This window comes from Leptonychotes weddellii, chromosome 1, assembly GCF_054177405.1.
Source record: "Leptonychotes weddellii isolate Sample4059 chromosome 1, ASM5417740v2, whole genome shotgun sequence".
NCBI lineage: Eukaryota > Metazoa > Chordata > Mammalia > Carnivora > Phocidae > Leptonychotes > Leptonychotes weddellii.
Window position 1 is genome coordinate 136479058 of NC_138369.1, and position 23850 is coordinate 136502907.

A 23850-nucleotide genomic window follows, 5' to 3' on the forward strand; every position below is an offset into this window, starting at 1 on the left:
TTGTCTTATGCCCTGCTCTGCTTTGGTTTACCCTACATCCTTGCTGTCCCCTCACCTCATACTTCTGGGGGGGGGGGGGTATCTACAAATTTCTCCGGTATTCCATGCTTCCACCATGATACCATTCTCATTTGTCTTATTTCATAAAGCCCTATTATACAATGAGATAGTGTTTCTTTGGCATTCCCACTTTTATAAGATGACAAAAGATGCCTTTAGTGTGTAGATGTAAACTAGGTAGTTTCCTTCATACATTAATTTGTTAATCTAGTAGTGGTGGTACGTTTAACCAAGCTATCCATATACTTTCTTGCCCCAATCCTCTTTTTATTCATTTAACAAATTTTTTTTTTTTTATTTTGCAGGCTGTTGCACTTGTGAGCAAGAGGCATGTCCAAAAATTAGCCTAGTGTGGTCACACACCTGTTTCAGAAAGGAACACCTGAGGACAGTATTTCTTCTATTAACAGAAAAGAAATGAGTCCTCAGATATTACAAACATGGGTGCAAAAGAAGATCTTTCTGTGGGAGTAGTGACAGGCGAAGGAGACATCTAGAATACCACAACTCATCCCAAAAGGCAGATGCCTACTCCACTTTAGCAAAGATCTACCAGTGGGGTAATGAGCCAAGTACAGTTGAACTTACGTAACATACTGATTTCTTATTTGTCTTAATTAGCACACTGTTCTAACTGAGCTAACTGAATTAGCCCAAATTATGAGGCCTATAATACAGCATCCCTAGGAAGCCTAAACATGTGAATGGGTAATAATATGTGCTCTGGAGCCCACCTCCCTGGGTCTGCAGCCTGTCTCCCAACACTTGCTATACAGGTGACCTTCCTGTATTATAGGTCGATTCCTTTCCTCTACCTGTCTACTTCCTCATGGATAAAATTGGAATAATAGCAGTACATACCTCATTAAGATTTTGTGAGAATTAAATTCAAGTAAAACATCTTGAACGGTACATGTAAACTAGGGTCATCTTTAGTCTGAACTCAGGGCATGAACTAGACCACTTACTTCATACGAACAACAAGCATGTTTTACTTCTTCATAGTCCTCACGGGTGGTGGTTGCTCCGAAGATGTTCGAGAACTTAGCAGATCCCGATTCATAGATTTGAAAGACACTGGGTGGTGCCTCCTTCCTTGAAACTCTGTCATATGGTTGAAGCTTTTCATTCCTAATATGACTCAGGACATTTTCTTCCTGCCCTGCATACTGTGTAACAAGGCCTATCAGAAGCTACGGGAAAATAAAGTGAAAAGCAAGCACTGTGTGGGTCATGCATGCCCCTTCTCCCTTTCTTTAATAATGAAGACAATAAGGAATACTTGTTTGAGGTTAGGCTTGACAGAGTTCTCTAACTAGTTGTGTGTTTGTTATATTGTGTCAAATTAAATATATGAAAGTGTGCCCGTAGCGTTGTGTGACATAAAGAGAGTTGCGACCTTTTATAAAAAAGGATAATGAAGTGAGATTAGCATTGGTGGAAGGTGCTAGTTTGACTGCCCTAGAGGCTGAAATTCTTTATCTGGAAAGTAAAAATAGTATGGCAGCCACAGCAGCTGTGGAAACTTTCCCGACAAATTGCCTCCCCGGCAGAGAGGAAGAGTAAGAGATAAATGAATTTTCTGAAAGTTGAAGATTCTGTTCAGATAAACACTCACATATTTCAGACTTATAAATATGTTTGGCATGGATTAGATTTAAGAGACTTTGACTTGACTGTGTCATTTTATCTTTTTAACAAATTACTTGTTCTTTTACTCTCATCGGAGACATTAAGTGATACTATTTACTGGGTACTCATGTGGTCAGAGCAGCATATTAGGAATCACAGATAATTTTCCTCTCCTTATTCTAGGAATGTATGAACTAAAGGAAAGATGTATACATGTTTTGTTTCACTTTTACTGGTGGGGGAGGGGGTTTATGTTTGTGTTTATGTGTACCTTTTATCACAGAGGAGTGTGATTTGTTGTGTATTTGGGATGAGAAGGAATCTACACTTTGTTTCTTAACAAGGGAGGTTCAGTGGAGGAGGTAGAATTGAGTACACACTTTGATTAAAAATAATAAAACCTAATAGGTTTGACATGTGACAAGAGATGGCCTCAAAAAGCAACATGCAAAGAGCAGATTATTACTGCTAAGGAAAAAAAAAATCAAATGATACAAGTAGGCTTAAGATAGCAGGAGGCTGAGGGAGGGAGGGAGGGAGGAATCCACAAGTATTTTCTGATAGCTCCAGGTACAGCAGGGTAAACTATAATTTCTACCCTTAAGAGACTTACAAGGGTAACATACATGAGCTATGGTAACAATATAGAGCAGCATGTGATAAGCGCCTTAAAAATACGAATCTACAGTGGGTATTCAAGCTGCTGCAGATGGGAGGTTTAAGGTTGAATAAACCTATGATGGCAGATGGAGAGTGGACTTTCAAACTGGTTTTGATAGCACCCATTTAAATCATTTAATCGCAGAGTAAGAAGGGACAGTCAGGGTCATGCACTGAAACTTCATCCTATTCGTGAAATATTATTGGTTCTCATACCATGAGCGGGAGGTGAGGAAGAGGGTAAGGTGGCAGGAATATTTGTCATGTTCCGTGTATGCATAATCTGATAGAAAAGGGTGGGGGGAGAAGAAGAGGTATTAGGACTGTGAGGAGGATTTAGTCATCTGTGTTCTACAAGCAAAATGGATAGATATAGGGATAATTGATAGAGCGAAAGATAGAAAGGAGACCTGCAATCTAGACTAGGGAAACTCTTCAGACCAGGAGAGAAAGAGAAGAAGGGTATATTCTGTACTGGAACTGAAGTAAATGCCCAAGAAATCAGAAAACTAAAAAGAAGAGACTCATAAGCCTCCATCAATTCCAGCATGATAGACCCAAGTGAGGCCTTAGGGTTTAATTAGTCCAACTGTATATTGACTGCTACATTTGCACACTCTGATACATCTTCAGCCTCCTAGAAATGCCTTTGGTTCCAAATCACATGCTTATATTGTGCCCAAAATCCTCCTTCCTTTTATGTAACTTACTTGGAGCTTGGGGATCATATGGGGTGTATCTAGATCAATGTTTAGATCTGGTAAAACCACTAGGAATTACTCTAAAATGTCAGACAGTAACAGCCATTTACAACTATTCTTGAAAATAAGTAAGGAAAAAAATTAAAGATAGAAAATTTCTTGATATTTAATAGGGTGATTAAGTAATTCTAACTATACATAAATAGCATTATAAATTATTTCATTGGTTGAAAGCCAACTCGCTGAAACACTGAAGACTCTCAGTATCTAGAAGTGACTCTTTAGTGAGAGAGACTGCTGGGAAACAGAAGATGAGAAAATGTTGGGAAGGAAACTATGGTAAAAAATGGGCAAAAACTATGTCAAATTCATGTATGCCAAGCCTCATATTCTGATTTCAATGTAATATATAGGCATGAGTTATGGTACATGACAATTACCCTTTGCCTACAAATATTAGGTAATTCCCAGTCTTCCAACTTAATCTTTTAAACAACATAGTTTGGATCTATTATCTATATAGTCCATGTATTTATTTGAGACATTTATATACCTACTTTTATTTTCATCTTTTTATATCTTTGGGATAAAGAGAGGCAATGTGAAGTATTAGAAAATCACAGTACTAGGAATCAGAATATTTAAGTTCAAGTCACATCATGGCTACTCACAGCATTTTTTGTTCACTACCTGTCACTCTTATCTGTACATGAGAGAATTGGACTAGATAATATTTAAGTTTTTTCTTAGGTCTAAAAGGCTATGAGTTTTCCATTCATCACTTACTGGGTAAATGATAAGGTTAAAAATATATCCTAAAGCAGCAATTTTTATGATCCCTAAATCTAAGATATAATAACTATTTCTGTGTTCTTCTTAGTTATTATCCTCTTTTTATAAATGGTCCCCTGTATAAGTGTTTAAGCACCAAGGTATGAGGGCCATATGCCTGCAATAGATCATGTCCAGTGATTGTCTAGGTGTTTTGCCAGGGGTTGTCTTCTTACGCTTAGCTCTGTTCTCTCAAGTGAAAGCCCTTTGCAGACAGACGATGATTGCTGGTTGGTGTGCAAACCTTACTACCTGTCCATGATTGGGAACGTTTATGTTATCTCATCTCCTATCTGTTCATTTCCTTTTTCTGTTTTGTGTTCTCATGATCAAAGCTGTGGATAGCTCCATCGATATAAAAACCAAAACGGATTGAATAGCAAGTACGGATAATGATGTTATTGGCTCTTCTTACTTTAGGCAAAATCACGCTGGGTTGATGACTTTAGAAAATAATCTGCAACATTATTTTTGCCCTTTTCCTTGAGTTATGACCTGGCTTTAGTCCATGCAGCTTGAAATACTTTTCCTAAATGTGTTACTTACTATGCACCCACCTGCACTAAAACACGTTGGACCCCGCATTGTGAGTTCTACAGTTTGCTGATTTCCCTGTCCAAGGGGCATACTGAAAGCAGATTGTGCATCAACTATCAGGGCTCATGTATATATAGAAGTGCCCGGAGGCCTCTAGAAATGTTTTCAATGAAGTGATTCATATAAAGTCAGATTGGAGACAGAGAATTCGTCTCTCCCTAGGAAGAGCTGGAGTCACATTCTTGTTGCTGTTTTCGTTTTATGCGGTCTTATTAATGATTAGTTGCTACCGCAACCAAGTTTTTTTTTTTTCTGTCAATTTCTCTTTTACAGAGAAATAGATTAACTCCATCAATTACTTTTCTACCATTAAACTACAGACACTGCTGTCTGTGAAAAGACCCTCAACTGAATATCAGTTTTCACTATTTCAATCCCCTGTGAGAAGAGTAACATTGATACTCTAGTGCACCATCATGAGCTATTCCTGTACCATCAGTCGCTACTCGTGGAATAGTATGTCCTGCTTCCAAATTCTCTGTAGATATGCCCATTTTTACCATTACGAAAGAAGTGTGTGCACTCTATGCCCAGTAAGAGCTACTATTTGAATTTATTAGCAATTAATTTGTTTTTGTTCCCAACACTCTTGCATTTTTGATGGGTGACGGTTAACTTGGAATTTCATGTAATTACATAATTTTGAATTTTACTGTGAACAAATCAAATGACATAGCGCAGCCATTCAACCAGAATTCTCCAGAAAACCCGAAATTCATTTCTCATATATTTTTTTCCAGGACAGTTGTTTTTCTTACTCCTGTTTTACTCTGACCACATCATATGTCTCCTGGATATACCCCAAGCCTATAGATGGAAGGAACCATTAGAGTATGTACTCATAGAGATTTCATAAATTACCTTTTGATTTTCCATTGTCAGAATTTTATGCCACCTAGATTTCTCTTTAAATTTCCAGTTTGGGCTTTCACAAAACCTCAGTATAACACTCAACTTATAGCTCTAAGTTTTACCTGGCTTTTGTATTAAACCCGAGACAAACTCATTTCCTTTGAAACTGGCAGAAACTTTCATTTTCCAGAGAGTTGTGTGACATTTGAAAGTATTCTACAAAAATGTCAGAGTTCGCCTGGTTATAGTTCTATCAAGAAATTCTGGTCTATTCTAATACAGCCTGACCCCAGGTATTTCCTAAATGAGTTAGTGTAACATGTAGCATTCCCAGACAGAAATAAGCCTTGTTAAAATAGAATTCTGTAAAGGGAGCCATTTTTTGTCTTATTGCCTATTCAGGATACTTGAATTTTGACCAGAACAGGGCAGTCTCTACTCACCCAAGGAGTCTGTGGGTGTGCGTGTGTGTGCGTATGGGAAATATTCCAGAAAAAAATGTATTAAGGCTTTATAAAGATAACAAAAGAATTTGTTAAAAATGGCTGAGTCCACACTGTCTTTTAAGAATGGTGTGCACTTTATTATATATATTTTTACATGTTGAACTACTATTAGAGATAAAACTTCTAGTTATTTTTAACTAAAGCAGTGATAACCCTTCTGAGTAGGGGTAGCTGAGTAGAGTTCTAGTTTTTGGTTCTGAGTTATTGACTCTTCCTCAGTTTTCATTCATAAATGTCTCCAAGTCTACACTCGGTCTGTGTATATTGTATATAGTCACATAGACTCTTTATTTTATAAAGAGCAGGTGGTAAAATTTGCTCTTAGTTACACTCTTAAACAACAGTGAAATTAAGCTACCCATATAATCCTTGAACTCCTACATCCCCCTTTCCCTCCCTCCCCATCCTGTAATTATTGTCCCTGAATAGGAAAAAGATTTTGCTAACTTTGTTTTCCAAACTCCTGAGTTTGTGTAGTGGCTTCTCTTTCTATTTTTGAAAGTCATTATTCTTTGAAAGTAGAAGCATGAAAAGAAAAAGAAAAAGTGACATCCGATCCAAGACATCTCCTGGTCAAGTTAAACAAGATATAATTAGGATGATCTTGCCACATCTGGTTCTTAATTCAGAGCCTCATCTGTGGGTTTATGAACCTCCAGGGGAGAATGGAGACCAACTGATCTCTAATTGTGCTTTGTTAATGTCATCATTTAAATGTTTCTTTTTCCAACACATTATTTTCAATAGCTATTATATCTTTTTATGATCTGGTATAAATTGTTCTTTTTTTTCTTTCTGCCTTTGAAAGGGATGTTGAAACTTCAGCAAAGCTCACGTAAAAGTATTGGTTTAAAGAAATTCTGAATAATGTGGTACATTGTCCATCAAGCTTTAAACCACACATTTGACAGGACCAGTGCTGGACATTTGGGTGGACCAGAAATGATGCTGAAGACTGACAGGAAGCCACCTCAGTGACACTGAATGCCAGTGCTTGTCTGGAGCTCTTAAGGGGAAAAAAGAGGGGATGGGTAAGAAAGGGATCAATTATGTCCCTTGGGGCAGAGACCCTCTCCTGATTGAATTGGCTTTTCTTCTATTCATCTGGATTCAGAAGCATGCTCTAGAAAGTGACCTTTAAGTAAATGAAAGGGAAAAAAAAGTTTCTGCCTTAATATTCTCTCATATTCTCTTCCTCTTCTCTCTCCTTCCTCCTCCATTCCTTTCTTTTTTTCCTTTCCTTGTCCTCCCTTCCAGCCCATTTCTACCTTTCTTAGTCTTCTGTCTCCCCATCACCCCACTTCTCTTTTTGCCCTCCTTTTCTCATCTCCCAGTAAACTCTTCTTTTATATTTTATAGGAGGATGGGAGATACCACTAATAGCAACAGGATTTAGTGACTAACAAACTGACCAGATATCACCTAGGGCAGCTTACTTTTAAACAACAGTAATGAATTCTACCTTAGCCTTTATTAGTCATTACAGAATTTTCCTAGACAAGGCAACTGAAAGAATGCTTTCTGTATGTATGGGTATTATATATTTATACATATAATACACTTGCTTCATTTTGATGGGCAGAAGCTCACGAGGCACTTGTTGAGATGTTATCATGACTAATTTGTAACAGTATTAATTATAATGTTTTTAGAAACAAGCTAGTTATCTCTAAAGGAGATACTAATTATTGAGGAGTAGATTGACCAGGCGTGGTTCTCCACTCCAGCTGTATATTAGAAAAACTTAGGGAGCTTTTTAAACACTAATGATTGCATCCCAACTCAGGCCAATTAAACTAGAATATATGGTCGGGGCTGGCATTATATTTTTAGATAATTCTCAGGTGATTGCAATGTTTAACCAGGGTTGGAATCTCTGGTTTGGAGGAATTTCTTCAGTGGGAAAAGAGAAATTCCATTAATTCCACAATTTTGTATTAATCCAAATTCATACACCTTCTATTTCAATAGGGATGAATTTTGTGTAAATATAATTAAAGGAGCTATCTGGTTCCTGCCACGTAAACCACCCCCCCATTACAGTTACTTTTGGAGACCTTTGAATTTAGCTTAGAAACTAGAGGTATAAATACAGTGAATGAGGTAAGCATGCTCTTCCTCTCTTCACTTTTGGTTGTTTTTGCCTCCCAGTTGGAAGCACACTGATGGAGCCTCAGACAGCAGATTACTGTGCCAAATATAAGCAGATCCAGGCTGGCCAAAGAAAGTCTGCCGAGATAATGGCTGTGCCTCCTCAGTTTTGCGGGGAAAAGAAAAAAAAAAAAAAGATTAGGGCTTAAAATGAGGGAAGAGGAGGCTGTGGTAGTGTTGCCAGATAAAAGAGAGGATGCCCAGTCAATTTCAATTTCAGTTAACAGTGCATAGTTTTTAGTGTAAGTATATCCCATGCATTCTTTGAGATATACTAAATTTTTGTGTGTGTGTTTCTGAAATTCAAATTTAGCTGGGTATCATGTTTTCATATTTGCTCAATTTGACAACCCGAGGCAGAGCATTGAAAAAAAAGACAACATGGATTACAAATGCTCAGACCCTGACAGTAATAAAGAATACAAACTAAAAGGTGGAATCAATGCAAGTATTAGACACGACTGGAGAAGAGCGGCTTATGCATTAGTTAGACTTCTTTCTTTACTCAGTACCTAGATTTCCCTGATGGAAAACAGGCTTACATTTTGTCTTCTTATTTCAGGGTTATGCTTAACTGAGGGAGAGAAATTGTAGTCCCTGTGCCTTTTCTCTAGCAATGAAAATTCACAGAGAAAATTTTCCCAGGAAGGCTGTCATTTTACGGGATTTTGGCCCAGGAGATCCCTGCAAGGACAGGTGCTTTTTGTTCAAGCCGCAGTAGCGGTCCCCAGAAAGTGCTCCGTGCTGGGGTCTGTGCTGATTTGTAAAGCAGCTGCAACAAGTAGGAAGAGTCTTTACCCACAGCAGATGCCCTACTATAGGATAACGTAAACTATCTCATTACCTTTAGGTCAGAGAAGTATACAGTAATTGAAAACCCATGGTTGGATTTTTAAACAGGAAGAATGAGCTAGAATTGTGCCTTTTTATCCACTTTCCCTGTGAGTAAGATTGAGCAATTCCCAATATCTTGTTTATAAATTAGTTAACTGTTTTAATCTATTTTCTGATAGCCCCCAGTGATTTTTAGTCACATACAGTCCTTGGATGAAATCCATAATGTCAATCACTTGAACATATTTAAGCAGAAATCTATATTATTGTGGTTGCTGCAAGAATCGTGGTAAGGCCAGGTCTCATTCTGAGCATGTTTGAGAAAACAATTCTCTGTCCCCTTCATGGCATCCTACTCTCCTGTTTTCCCTTTTATAAAGTAATCATTTGATCAAAAGCCAGAGATATACTCTGAAAGTTTTAGATGGTTTTAGTATTCTACTCTCTAGAATGGACATGTGACTACAGACTAGGAAAAGTAAGTATATTAAGAGAATAGGCATTTCCCTTCCTTCTCAGTGTCTCAGGCAATAGATACTTGATACATATGTTTGCTAAATTGTATTGACTGCTTTCAGCTAGCATTAGGGGCAAATGATCAGAAGTATAGTCATCGGCCACAGGCTGTCTTAGATAACTCCTGCTTGAGGTGGATTCTAAGGGTTTAGAGCCCTGGCTGGGTGATCATAGGCAAATCCTCATCTGGGAAATGGGGATGAGAATGTCTCCTCCACGACTCAGTGAGGAACCCATTGCTGAAAATGATAAATGATAAATTCAAGTGAAAGTTCTTGACGAATGATGAATTGCTTTCTAATGTAATATATTGATATCACCTCAGTGGTGAAAAGGAAGGACGGGAAACAAGGAAATGTGACATCCATACATACTGACGATGAGAAAGGCAAAGGCCTAAGTGACATGTCATGGTTTTAGTTCAGGTCTCTAGTTAAATTCTTGATTCAGCCAGATGATTTTTCTTACACTGCTAGCTGTGATTAATCAGGATCTATGGGTTGTTACAGTCTAACTTTTGAAAAAGCTTATGTTTAACATTCAAACCAGGAATTCTGGCAAGCATAGAAAAGTATTTAGAAATTAAAAATGCCAAAAACATTACCATGACATGATGTTAATATTTTTCTACACTTTGATTCAGTCTCTTTATCCTATGCATATGTGAACACATAAATATATAGTTCTATTTAGTTAATATTTCTATCATTCAGTGCGTGTATCCTTTGTTTTTTTAATGGGCAAATGTGTATGTGTGTGTGTGTTTATGTAATTTGTAGTCTGGGTTTTGTTTCACATTATCAGGGAAAGTTTTATTTTCAAGATTAGACATTTAATAACATGTTCTTCTATTTCTTTGTTATTCTAATGTTTTACTCTTACAAGTCCCACTACAATAGAGTTGATATCTTTTTGACACCTCAGAAAACTAATTTACAAACTTATTTTGAAATTTCTCTATATTTACACAACACAATATTCAAAATGTGACAAGTATTTACTCAGATGTCCCTATTGGTGTCCTTATAAAGCATAACATAACTATATGCTGACTTACTGAATGTTACTTTCACCATCTAAGATGTGACAGGGTTAGTAATAAATAGGTCTTCCTAATATTCTAAAAGAGTGTGAGGGACATATATCTATGGAATGTGTTGAGTTTCTACTGTACCTCCAGATCACTTGGCCAGAAGAGATCATCAAAGGGAAAGGACAGAGTTTGAGTTTGCTATATTCAATGAGATGATTCATTATAAATATAGCTCCTTGGGAAGAGTCATTTGAAATAGGACCAAAAAAAAAAAGGATGATGTTAGGAGATGAACTATCCCTCATTTGATGGGAAACAATATCTCTATCTCTGTCTCTTTATGCAATCTAATTCAAAATGCTATCTGAATTTAAAGGAGAGTCATTATATGGAATAGTTTAATTATTTCCACTTTTTTACAATATAGATGGATAATATGAGATACATGAAAGCATAGAATTTTATAGTTTAAAAGGGATGTGCATTTTGAGCTAAGAACAGGCCTGTCAAGCTACTCAAATGGTGATTGCCAATCTTTAAATACAGAAACAAAATATAAACACACACACACACACACACACACCCCCCTCCCAAACCTTAAATGATATATTTATTTTTAAACTACCTGCAATATGAGCCAAAAGATACATTTCCAACTAATACCTGTGCTCTATTGTAACTGACATCTCAGCTATTCCATCTGACAACTTTCTCTAAATTTTTTGGTCACTGAAAATAAACCAATATAGAATCCGATTCCTGAGACAGAAAGTAAAAAAGAATGAGTAATTCAGGGTATAAAAAAAACTGAGATATAAATTCAAGTTGATTTTAGCTTAACAGAACACACACACATGCACACACATACACACACACACCCTGGTCCACGGTTTCTTTATTTAAAAATTTTGTAGAAAGACTGACACTTTTAGTATCTACAGTGAAGCATAAAATTGACTTACCAGGAAGATAAAATTAGAAAGCAAGGATGAGGGTAAGATTCATCCACACAGTAATAACCAAGATTGAGGTTCTCCTGTGTGCTAAGACAATAATAATGGACCTTGTTTAGGAAAGGCTACTCACAGCAGTCTTCGTTGAGGAGGTAACTTTTATTGAGTCTCAAAGTCTCAAGAATCAAAGTACTCTCCCATTCTTTACCTGAGTTGCTTGTTTGTTTTCTTTATAGCATCTAAGCACAGGTTATGAATATTGTGATTATTTGTCTCCATTTTTTTTCTTTCCCCATGTAAGAATGTAAGCTCTTGGCAGATAGGGACCATTGACCTGAGTATGGTGGGGATAGTAAAGGTCAAGTGATCGAGTGACCCAAGACAAGGTAGAAGAGATAAAAATCATGCAGGGTTTGGTGACTCTAGGGATCTAGGTAGGGAGATCATGGTTTTCCAGACTAAGTAGATAGCACTGGGAACTGAGAGATGTAGACAGATTCAATATGATATTTGGGAGCTAAAAACCAAAAGAAGTTATTGATAAATTAGATGGGACATTTGAGAGAGAAAGGAAGACAAAAGTATCTCCAAGTGTTTTACCTTAAATAATTCAGCAGGTGATTATGCCTTCTTCTGAGGTGAGTAAATTCAGAGGTAGAGACTGGTTTGGCAGTGGAATCAAGAGTTCCATTTTGAACATTTTAATTAAATATATCTGTGACTCAACCAAATGAAGATGTCAAAAATGCAGTTAGATATGTTAGCCTTGAGTGCCGAGTTAAAGAGACTTGACCTTGCAGTTCATTTTCACATATAATTATTAAGCACCTACCATGTTTCCAAAAACAATAATTCACCTCCAACATTAAGGACCTTAAACATCAGAGGGACGAAAGAATGTTAGAGACCTAACGAAAAAGTAGAAGATAAACTATGTGGAATGGATGTTCTATGGTCCTCGGAATAGATTATAGAGGGGGATGGGGGTTTTTGAAGGTAAGTAAAAGAAATACATGTCTTTTGTGAACTGATAGACTACTTTTACAGAAATGATGTTGAAGTCAAGAGTCACTCCACATCTGGGTGTCAATGTAGGATTGGAGAAAAGGAAACAGCATATGAGGATATTATACTATGAGGATCTACCTGCTGGATGATTCCTGTTCTCATCTAGACTTAAAACTGGCCATTGGGCGCCTGGGTGGCTCAGTCGGTTAAGCGACTGCCTTCGGCTCAGGTCATGATCCTGGAGTCCCGGGATCGAGTCCCGCATCAGGCTCCCTGCTCAGCGGGGGGTCTGCTTCCCCCTCTGCCCTCTTCCCTCTCGTGCTCTCTGTCTCTCATTCTCTCTCTCTCAAATAAATAAATAAAATCTTTAAAAAAAAAATAAAAAAAAAAAAAACAAACAAACAAAAAAAAAAAACTGGCCATTGTCCCTCCCTGACCTTCCCTCTGATTCTTCAACCAAACGAAACATGCCCTTTCTGGGCTACCTCACACTTTACAGGACAGATAGCACCAAAGACGGACTGTTCTTTCTGTACAGAGTGGAGGGATCCAAAGTAGGGGTAAAATTGGTGCTCTTTCTGTCCCTCCCTTTTTCTTTCTGCAACCAGAGAGCCATCTTGTATTTATGAATATGAAGAGCTGGTGTAAATGCTTTGCTCCATGAGTGTGGGGTACTGTTTTTAAACAGATGGTCAGTGACTCCTCACCTTATTCTGTTTCTTTGAACCAGAGGAGGAAAGTTAATCAAACGACAGGCAACAAATTTTGACTGGACAAAGCTCATGCTCTTTTATGTGGGGAATAATTAACCTATGAAAATCAGTGATGCTGGACAATATTAAGCAGGTAATTTAGGAAGACTCTAAAAGGGGATTGAACATTTATATGCATATAATTAACAGAGGCAGTTTTAGAATCTAGAATAACAGCCTGTACATTCCTAAGTCTTGATTTACAGAGTAAGCACCTTAACTCCCAGAGAAGAGCCAAACCATGTTGCCCATACTCACTGTAGAAAGTAAGCATCTTTTTTTTTTTTAAAGATTTTATTTATTTATTTGACAGAGAGAGACACAGCGAGAGAGGGAACATAAGCAGGGGGAGTGGGAGAAGGAGAAGCCGGCTCTGCACTGAGCAAGGAGCCCAATGTGGGGCTCGATCCCAGGACCCTGGGATCATGACCTGAGCCAAAGGCAGATGCTTAACGACTGAGCCACCCAGGCACCCAGAAAGTAAGCATCTTATATATTAAGCCTTATATACAAAGCAGCCTTTATGAACAATGACCAGAGATGGGATGTTCTGCTTATAAGAATATTCCTCCTAACCAGTGAATCGATATTACCATTTATTCACAAATTGCCCTCTCTCAAAAACGTGAAGTTGCTTTCACATAAACATCTATTAACCTTTAACAGGCTGATGAAGGAAAGACTTACAAAATGCGGAGATTACAAAATTCTACATTGATAAACATCATGATAACATACATCCTGTTCCTAGTGCTGATCACAAACTAGAATGCTCAGCATCCTGAATAAAACAATTTTTTGTTTTTCTGGAAAGGCAGTTTATGCAGATATCTCTAAAAGAAACTAGGGGCACCTGGGTGGCTCAGTCATTAAGCGTCTGCCTTCGGCTCAGGTCATGATCCCAGGGTCCTGGGATCGAGCCCCGCATCGGGCTCCCTGCTCCGCGGGAAGCCTGCTTCTCCCTCTCCCACCCCCGCTGCTTGTGTTCCCTCTCTCGCCGTGTCTCTCTCTGTCAAATCAATCAATAAATAAAATCTTTAATAAATAAATAAATAAAAGAAACTAAAACTCTTACACAGGGATGTCATTAAAAGCACAGACACATTGACGTGGAAAAGAAGAAAAAAGATTTAAAGGCTACGCAATTTCTTAAAAGCACATTTTCTTGGAAGCTATTTTGCTGTGTGGGGACAGGGCGCGTGGTTGTTCTCACTCTGCCTGACCATTTAAGCTGAGTCATTGAAGATGCTATTGCCCCATCCAGTTGTTTTAGGACAATTAGCCATGTGGCAGCCAGACGGGAGTAAGATGGCAACAGCCATTTTGGCACAGACATATGTCTCTTCTTGGTTACAAAAAAGAAGGGGGGGGGGAAAGGCTGAGTGAGTAAGGCTGGGGGAATTTATTAAGTTACCTCCCTTCAGAGTGGTTTGTCAGTTTGCCTGGAAACTGAATCATCTTCCATCAGACAAGAGTGTGACAGGCCCTGACTGTTTTAATATTGTTTAAAAGTTGATTAATTGAGTAGCCCAGGCAATTTGAATTTAAATTTAGCAGAAGTAATGATCCTTAATTTTTAAAGTTCCTAATGAATCACAAACTCCCATTAGCTTTAAAATGAGGGCGGCAGGTTAAGATATTTTAAAAACTGCTAAACAAATATTATTTCCTAAAAAGGAAAGCTAGCATTCAAATGTTATTGATTTTACTTCAAGGCATCTCCCAGGCAGATAATATATTGGTTCGGTTTGAGGAAAGGTTCAAAAGCGGGGCACCGTGAAGAACAAGAATGTGGTGGGTTCCTTTCTCCTTGCCGTTCATTGTTCCAGCTTGCGGATCTCCACGCTGGTCCTGGATTATGACTCCTCATCCTCGGAGTTTTAGGAATTTTAGACTACCAAAGCAAAAGCTCTTTTCAAGTTTTCTCTCTAGCCCCACGAGCACTTTCTAATGGATGTGGAGAAGCAGCGGCCCATTCCATCTCACTACACGTCGACAAGGCAGTAAATAAATTCTCCACTCTGGGCCTCTGCCAAAAGCAGTCATCATTCTGCAGTCCCCGCTCTCCCGGGCCAAGAAAGTCACACAGAGCATTAGTCTCAGTCTCCAGATTATTGTACAGGGAGGGTGAAGAAAGTTGAAATAAGAAGCAAGTAACCTTGAGCCTGGAAAGTCATCCCTGAAGGGTGTGGAAGGAAGGTTAGAGAAAAGATAGAAACAATTCTCTACCTCTAGGGTCTGTTTGAGAGACTATGCACTTTAGTATCCTCAACACATTATCCCATAACCCCTTTGGATTGCTTTTCAGACTTTTAAAAACTACACATTTTATTATTTGTTTTTATATGTTTCAGTTTACTCTGCATTTTAAGTCTTACCATGACTACCATATCTCATTTATTAATTGTTTCTCAAGCCTTCTGTGAAGGTCTGATTTCCTCTTCCAGCCTGGACCTCTAATTCTTTGCTTAATTTTTTTTGCCCCTGTGTATTTCCCTCAATATGTAAAGAATGCAGCCCTGCTTTCTGAGTCTGGGAGGAACAGGCTTGTGAAACGTTCGGTCTCAGTGTGCAAAGTGAGTGGCATTTTTATCCTCTATTCAAAGCAGCTTCAGTGATCCTATAATATGTAATATGGCTATAGCACCCCTAATTCATGGAGACATTAATGTCACTGATGGCCTCATCAGGCACAGAGCAGTCAAAATCCTCTGCCCTGGATGTTGCTTTGTATGGCATGGGTGAAGGGCTTCTCTTGCCTCTGCCAGAGCCAAGTTTTATAGAGGGTGGATATGGATCATCAAAGGAGATTTTTACAGTACAGTAAAGTGTGAATCTAATTGCAACCAGAGCCAAGGAATTATAGCAGGGAGGCACTTTGAAGCAAGAAATGAAAGCGCCAGCCTGGGTCTGTTCATGTGAAGGGCTAGCCATGAGACCATTAGGTTCAGGGAGTCCCAGGGCATCACAGCTGTACAGAAACACTCAGGTGATGCCCAAGGGTATTTAATTACATTATTCTAATTTGTATTATTAATGACGATATTAAAGCACAGGCAGACAGTTGGGTGGAAATTTTAGAAGAATCAAAGTTGGCATAAATATTCATTTCCCCCATCTTATCATTTTACAAAAACATACAGAACCAGCCATTCACTCAGACACAGGCCCGTATCCCAATCTTCATTAAACACAGATAGAGCAATATGCCCTCAGGAACAGTGCTCTGTAGATATTTGCATTTTGGCATCACCACTTTCTTCCCCGCAGAGCAGTTGTTCTGCCAAATTGAGAATATTGCCCGCAATGTTTGGTGTCTCTTAAAATGAAGCTTATCCATATAATCTGGGTGAAGGAGAAAGGAGAAGCATACACCTGTTTTTTGCTGTATCTTCCTTCGTGCTCAGGGAGAATCTTGATAGATACTAGAATGAATAAATTTTGAATAAATGCATAAGTGAACTACAAAGTCCTTTGTTGGAGGATTTTTCTTTCTTACCAATCTGCATAACTCAGATGGATAAATGTCAGCCAGGATGCTCACCAAAAAGTAGAGCTCGGTAGAGCTCTTCCTTTTCAACCAGAATGACGAATTGGACCATTGGTCATTAAACCAAAGGTCCAGAGAAACATCAAGTCAAAAAAACTTAATTTCTGAGATGTGATTGGTCAATAACATATTTTTTAATGAGGTATGGATAGAGAGCCTGAAGTTAAAACAAGTATTTTATACTTTCATTTAAAAAAGGATATTTCGGGCGCCTGGGTGGCTCAGTCGGCTAAGCGTCTGCCTTCGGCTCAGGTCACGATCCCGGGGTCCTGGGATCGAGCCCCGTGTAGGGCCTCCTACTCAGTGGGGAGTCTGATTCTCCCTCTGCTTCCCCCCTCCCCTGCTTGTGCTCGCTCTCTTGCAAAAATTAATAAAATCTTTAAAAAAATAAAAATAAAAAAAGATATTTCTTGCAAAATTGGAGCAGGGGAGGAAAAGGGATGGGGGAGAAGCCTGTGGAGGAGGGAAAGAGTTCTCATCTCACTGGCTGATTTTCATAATGAGACTGCTTCATGGTGCCACAACTGGAAAACAGTCTCTGCTTTATTTGAGGATAGAATACTTAATGTTTTCTAATGATCCAAATAAGAACTTAGTATTTATACTTTCCAAAAAAGAACTGCCATTACAAGATACCATGAAAATTACATTCACAATAGTAGTTTAGCTCATTCTTGATTTTTTGCCTAGTAACAAGTTTTAAAGTGACAAAAAGAGGCAGAAAGGAGGAATATTAGAGAGTTAAAACAAGGGTGTGCAAGAAGGGTAAAGTTGAAAAGGAAAAAGGCAGAAGGATTAAGAGCAAATCAGGGGGACGGTCTATTACTGTTTATAAAAGGGTAAGGCTGGAAAGGTATGGAAGGGATAGTGTGAAAGAGATAAAGGCTATTTTTGTTACAGAAACTGTAAGAAAAGTAAAGATGAATGTGAAAAAGAATGAGCAGATTAATGTGTGAGGGCGGACGGGGCGGGGGGGGAAATAACAACAAAGTAATAATTCTGCAATGCTTATCATGGACCAAACCCCATAGTCTCCATGGATACTTACTCACTTAATACTCAAAACAAGCCCATTCTAATGGTGATAGGTCTCAGGTGATAGATCATCCCAATTTTTTAGGTACGGAAACCGAGATGAGCAAAGTTAACCAACTTGCCATCATCACAAATCGGAGGAAAGGCTAGGTTCCCAGCAGAGTCTGGTTTCAGAACCTGTGACATGTACTACCGGGACTCTCACAATATGTGGAAGAAGGGAACCCAGAGAAAAGGACAAAACAAGGACAGTCTGAGGACATGGTGGTGCTCAATGTTTGGTTTGGGTGAAAAAGGGTTTAAGGCCTGAAATGTGTGCCATCAGCCCTCAGCAGCCTTGCAGCAGAGAGCAGAGGCAGGGTCTGTTATGGGAGTGAGGGAAATGGATAAATAATTGATTAGGCACAGCATGCTTTGTGTGTGCAGATCTATAGGGAAGAGAGTGGTCCAAGAGGCAGAGCCAGATGGCGAGCAGTAATGTGCCCATATTAATAGATGTCTTCATTAGATGACATACTCACAGGAGGCCAAGGCAAGTGCCTTCCAGCCATTGCCAGGGACAGACAAGGTCTGCAGATGAAGGTGACACTTACCTAGAAGGCATAGGAAGTGGGGCAGTTGGGTTGCAAGTGGAGCTGGAGAGACTTCCTCCAGTACAAGAGAAAAAACTGATATTTCAGCAATAGTCTTTACTCTCTTTGTGAGTCCATCTCCAAATATGTGAAATAACAAGGCTCTCCTCTCCACCACTCCCATCGGCCTCTCTGATACAAATCTCTTGCTTTACTACATTTCTGTGAACACTGCTTTGCACAGTTTTCCCCAATTACAGCTTCTCCCTTCCTCCTCTCCTTGATTTCTGTCAAACACCCTTCCCGGGTCTTTTCCTGGACATTTACTCCCTGTCCACAACCTCTGGCTACAACCAACCGTCTTTGCTAATATTATTGCACTCTGTCACACCTCCCAGTAGACTGGTCCTGTATTCATGGACAGTTAATGGTCAACTCAAAACTATTAAGCAAATGTTGAGGTTGAAACTTTTATGTTATATGTGAATTAATATTGGTGACATTAAGCTTAAATACCCTTGAAATGTTGGCTGAGCAGATGTTGAATGTTTCAAGGACTTTGGTTGTCTGGACTTTTATATATGCAGAGACACATACATACATATTACTCCTCCAGAGATTAAATATTTTGTCATGATTGGAATTCTGTATAGGCCAAACCAGAGCAAAATTGGATTAGAATGGTGTTTGATTTGCACAGCTATTATCAGTGACAAATAGCGGTGTACTCAACTACTGCTGCCCTAGATGACCCCACCCCACCCACCCAGGACAAAAAAAATGTCATTCAGAACACTGTGTCAGTGTTTTAGAATGTTGATGATAGCACATCATTTACTGAGCACCTACAGAGTAGAGTGCTGGTGCTGGGTGTCATGGAATTTAGAAAATCATGTCAAGGAGCCTAGGCTATAGAAGAAAATGTGTTGTATCATACAAACTTTGGATCAGCAGCCTACATCTCTACCATAGAGGGATATTTCCATCATAGGGGAGGTGTTAAAATACTTGCCTAAGCTGCAGTTCCTTTCTGATTCTTTTTCCAGCTCAGCCAGAGTTCCCTAGACTCAGATTATAGCCAACATATCCAGAGCTTTCCATTCAGAGGTGGTGTGGAGGTGAGCAGGATCTACACTTAGCTTCTTCAAAGGGGGAGGCGTTAGGTTTGGGTTCAGGATTGTTTGCTCCGAGACTGGGGTAGCACTTTCCTGGGCTCTGCCCTAAAGGCAGGCTCATCACCCTCTTGCGTTAGAGGGGAGAGACATTTATCGACAGAGCGGAGCCTAATTTTATTCAACCAAAGTTTTCAATGCATATGAGATTGTGCTTGATTTCTCTTAATTATTCAGAACATAGTTTGGTAAAATCCTTTGTCTGGCTGATAACAGATCTCAAAATTCCCTAACAGGCTTGACCTAAATAGAAGCATCTGGGAAGAGATTTATGTCTATATTTTGTACCTTGTTCAGCTTAAATTTTCAGTGAGTCTCACAGTACTATTTTAATTTTATTTGCAGAGTGGTTTATAAAATATATCTAGATAAGTTTTACAGCCATCAATAATTTTCTAAATTAGGGATGATTTTTGACTATGCGTAAAATTTTCATTTCTGAATAACTGCTTTCAACATGTCATCTATAAACTGCATTTTCCCCTCAATTTCTCTTTTGAGCCCCCTAAGCTATTTATATACAACCTGTGGCAGTTACAGCCAGGCTCTGTTACTTGCTACTCCTCTCTTCTCTTGAGGCTGTTCATTTCTACTTTTGGATTAAGTTACAAGATGCATTCCTATTCAGAAACCAGTTCTGGCCTGAAAAAAAAAATCAAAACAAAAAACTATAAAAACAAACAAACAAACAACAACTTTGAGACATTGATTGGTAAATACCAAGCTTCGGTCTTTCTACAAATTTTGTGCCTATTACCAGACCCTGTGTCCAGATCCTGCCCTCCCCTTCCTCCCTTGGCTAGATAGAAGGTGCGGTGGTCATGAGAAGAAGAAAACAGTGTTTGAGAGCGTTGGTTTTAGAGTTGAGAGAGCCTAGGGTAAAATCTGAGCTCTCCCACTTTCTAGTTCAGTGACTTAACTAACTTGGATGTGCCTCAGTTTCCTCATCTGTAAAGTGGGGTGAATAATACCACCTCTTATACTCATTGTGAGGATTAAATGTAACAATGCACATAAAATACTTAACTTACCTGGTGCACAGAGAGAATTCAGTAACTATTACTTATTAGTAGTATTACCATTTCCTCCCAGGCCTTTACTCCCTGTTGCCTGAATCCCTATATTCCGAAGTCCATTGAACAGATGTTTCTTGAATACCTGCTATATGACTAGCCCACAACAAGCTCCCCACTTGTCTCCTTGATGTGGCTATATTTTCATTTTGAATAACTTAAGAATGGTAATTGCAGTACTTTTAGTTTCTGTTTGATAAAGTTTGGTGTAGAATTACTTTCTTCGCATTCCTGAAAGGTTTCACAGAAGACCTCAACAAATACTAGGGCTCACCTACTTAGAAATTTATTCTGAGATGCTCTTCGCCAAGGTCATTGTCTTGGTATTTTACAAAAGAACAAGATATTTAGACTAAAAGCTGGTTTCTTTCTTGCTTATTATAATTAAAAGAGAGTCAAAGAAGGGGCTAATCACTGGATGCTAATGTACCTTTAACTCACAGCAATGAACATAGCTCTGTAATTTTGTTAAGTGAATAAGAAATGATTTCTGTAAACATGCTAATTGGCTGAAATTTTGAGGTCAAAGCCAATTCTGTAAGAAATTGTTGAACTATGAAATCATTGTCAGGCAAATATTTTAGTGGCATACAAAAAATTCATCTCCAGTAAATATTTTATCAATATGCTATAGTTTGTGTGTGGCAATATTATATACAAATATTTACCTGTCAAAATACCTGACAGATAAATATTAACATGTGTGAATACCTGTAAGTGAGAATTGACCAAAAAAAGAGAGCAGGGGAAGAAGAAAAAACAGAAGGAACAGCTTCTTAAAATATCAACATGTAGAATATTTAAGGAAGTTATCATGAGAAATGGGACAATAATGTAACCCACCTAATAAGTCATTTGGAGACTATGGGGAGTGCTTAAATTAAAAAATGGCAAGTAGGCAAAGGGAGCTATAATAATAAATCCAGGAGACTGGAGAATAAGAAGCATGATACCAATTATTAATATCTGGTGAATAAATACTTCTATAGTAGACTCTAATATAAAGAAAGGGGTGATAAAACTATATATACATTTCTTCTGGATGTGATAAAAATATTGTTAGTAAAGCAGAATTCAACTAAGTAAATTTTAAAGATCTTAATAGCTTATTCAAGGATTCATGAATCAGACAGCATCCCATCTAGCATAGAAAAGAACTCCGAAGGACTGTACAAAATGAAAGACTTTTATAGGCAGAAGGGGGCAGGAGCAGGAATTTACTAGCAAAGAGTGGATTTTTTGTAGCAAGGTCACCTTCCTTTAGTGGATGGTAGGGGTCTAGCAGGCAGGCTACCTCATTAGTGCCAGCCAGGTAATTCCAGGTTCACTTGTTTAAGGTTCTACTCCTGAGAGAGGTTGAAATTATAATTAAGTTAGGCATTAAATCTTAGGTCTCAGGTTGGTGATGTGGGCTTAATACAAGTGACTCCATTTGGGGCTTGTTGTCTCTGTTTTTTTTTCTTTTAAGATTTTATTTATTCATTTGAGAGAGAGAGGGAGAACAGTTTGGGGAGAGAGGCAGAGGAAGAGGGAGAAGCAGACTCTCCCCTGAGCTGGGAGCCCCATGTGGGGCTCGATCCCAGGACCAGGAGATCATGACCTGAGCCAAAGGCAGACGCTTAACCATCTGAGCCACCCAGGCACCCCTCTGTTGTCTCTTTTTTAACAATAGGAATGACATAGGAAACATTTTATCAAACCAGTCTAAACATGTTGGATAATTTCTTTGTAAAGAAGTTCTTATAGAAATAGATATAGGCAATGTTACGCTTCTCATCGTAGAATTAAATAGGCTGTGTCACAATTTTTAATTTAATTCATTTTTGTTTAAATATTACAATGGGATTAGAAGCCAACTGAGCCAGAATGGACACAGTGTGAAAGGAGGGCCTGGTAGTGTGACATGGGGTTAGTTGGCAGTGTCGTTAAGATGATTTATCTGTCAATGATTTATGTGATGCAGAACAAGGAATGCAAGACAGCACAATCCCTGATTTAGAGGTTTTCAATCTAGGTTGGAGAAAAACAACTGCAGCATAAAATTTATCAGCTGATAAGATGTCAACTCGGAAATGCAAAGCTCATTGGCATTTATGCCTCCGGGTTTTGGGGGTAGAAGTGAAAAACTGGAACAGGAGAGAAGCCCTTGGACAGTGGGTCGAGGAAGCAAGGTGGTAAGGCAGAGGAGGTCAGAGAAGGAGCAGGAAGTACCGTGAGTGGTGCAAACAAGGTCGGCTCCTAGCATCAAAGCAGCATCTCTCTATCTCCTGTTCCCTGTTCTTTCTTGCTCTGGAGAAAGATGCTGAGAAATTCACACTCAGTAAGCAAGGTAACTGAGAGCCTGAAAACTGTAACAGGAAGTTTGCTGGCCATGGTGAATGATAGGTACACATTAATGAACTTTATTAGAAAGACAATGAAAGAAGGTTTGTTTACTTTTCAGGGGTACCACTGTGATGTTAGCAAATCAACCTGAAATAATCACCAAAAAGAGTCAACCTCGCACAGTAGTAACAGAAGATATTTATGGAGCAGTTGATGCAGGCCAGGCAGTGAATGAAGGAATGAATGTTCTATCACATCTTTCATCTTTGCAACAAGCTCCGACAGAGACAAGATTATTGTCACCACTTAGCACAGGAAGAAACTGAGGCAGAGAAGGGTTGAGTGATTTTCCCATTTGTCCTGTATTTGAATCCTGGTGGTTTCAGGGCAAAGATAAGATTCATCAAAATCATGCTCTGATGTAAAGGTATGCTAGGACCTGGATGAAACTCCAAGTTTCTCCTCTTATAGTATTTTTCTTTTTTCTTTTTTTTTTCCTATCAAGTTGTCTTTCCAGTTTGAAACTTTTCTTATTAGATGAGAGTAAAATTTTAAACTTAAGTGCAAAACAAACAAAGCTGAAACATAAAATGGGCAAATTGAAGCAAAGCATCCATGATAGGAATTGCATTCAGTGCCCATTGGAATTTCTGGAGGAAGGTTTTGTTTTTCCAGGGCATTCTGGAAACAAAGTTGTTTACCAAAGCCTACTGCACAGAGATGTTTTTCCACCTAGCAAGGCTGCCCCAGGATATAGGCTGTACCACCCACCCCCGATGAAACACTCCTGCTCCTTATCCTCGGGGCCTGTTTGCTTGTTTTCAGTCACAGAGACAAAGACACATTAACTGAGTCATTCAGAGACATTCATTAAACTAGCATGGAAACAAATACAGGCAGAAATAAATGATGCTTTTAGGGCATGAGCAAACTAAAGGAGGAATTGTACTTGGATGCTCACAAAGGAATTAAGTGATATTCATATTACATTTATGTGGCTTTCTCTCCTAAAGGAATTATCTCTTCTTCATTGCTAT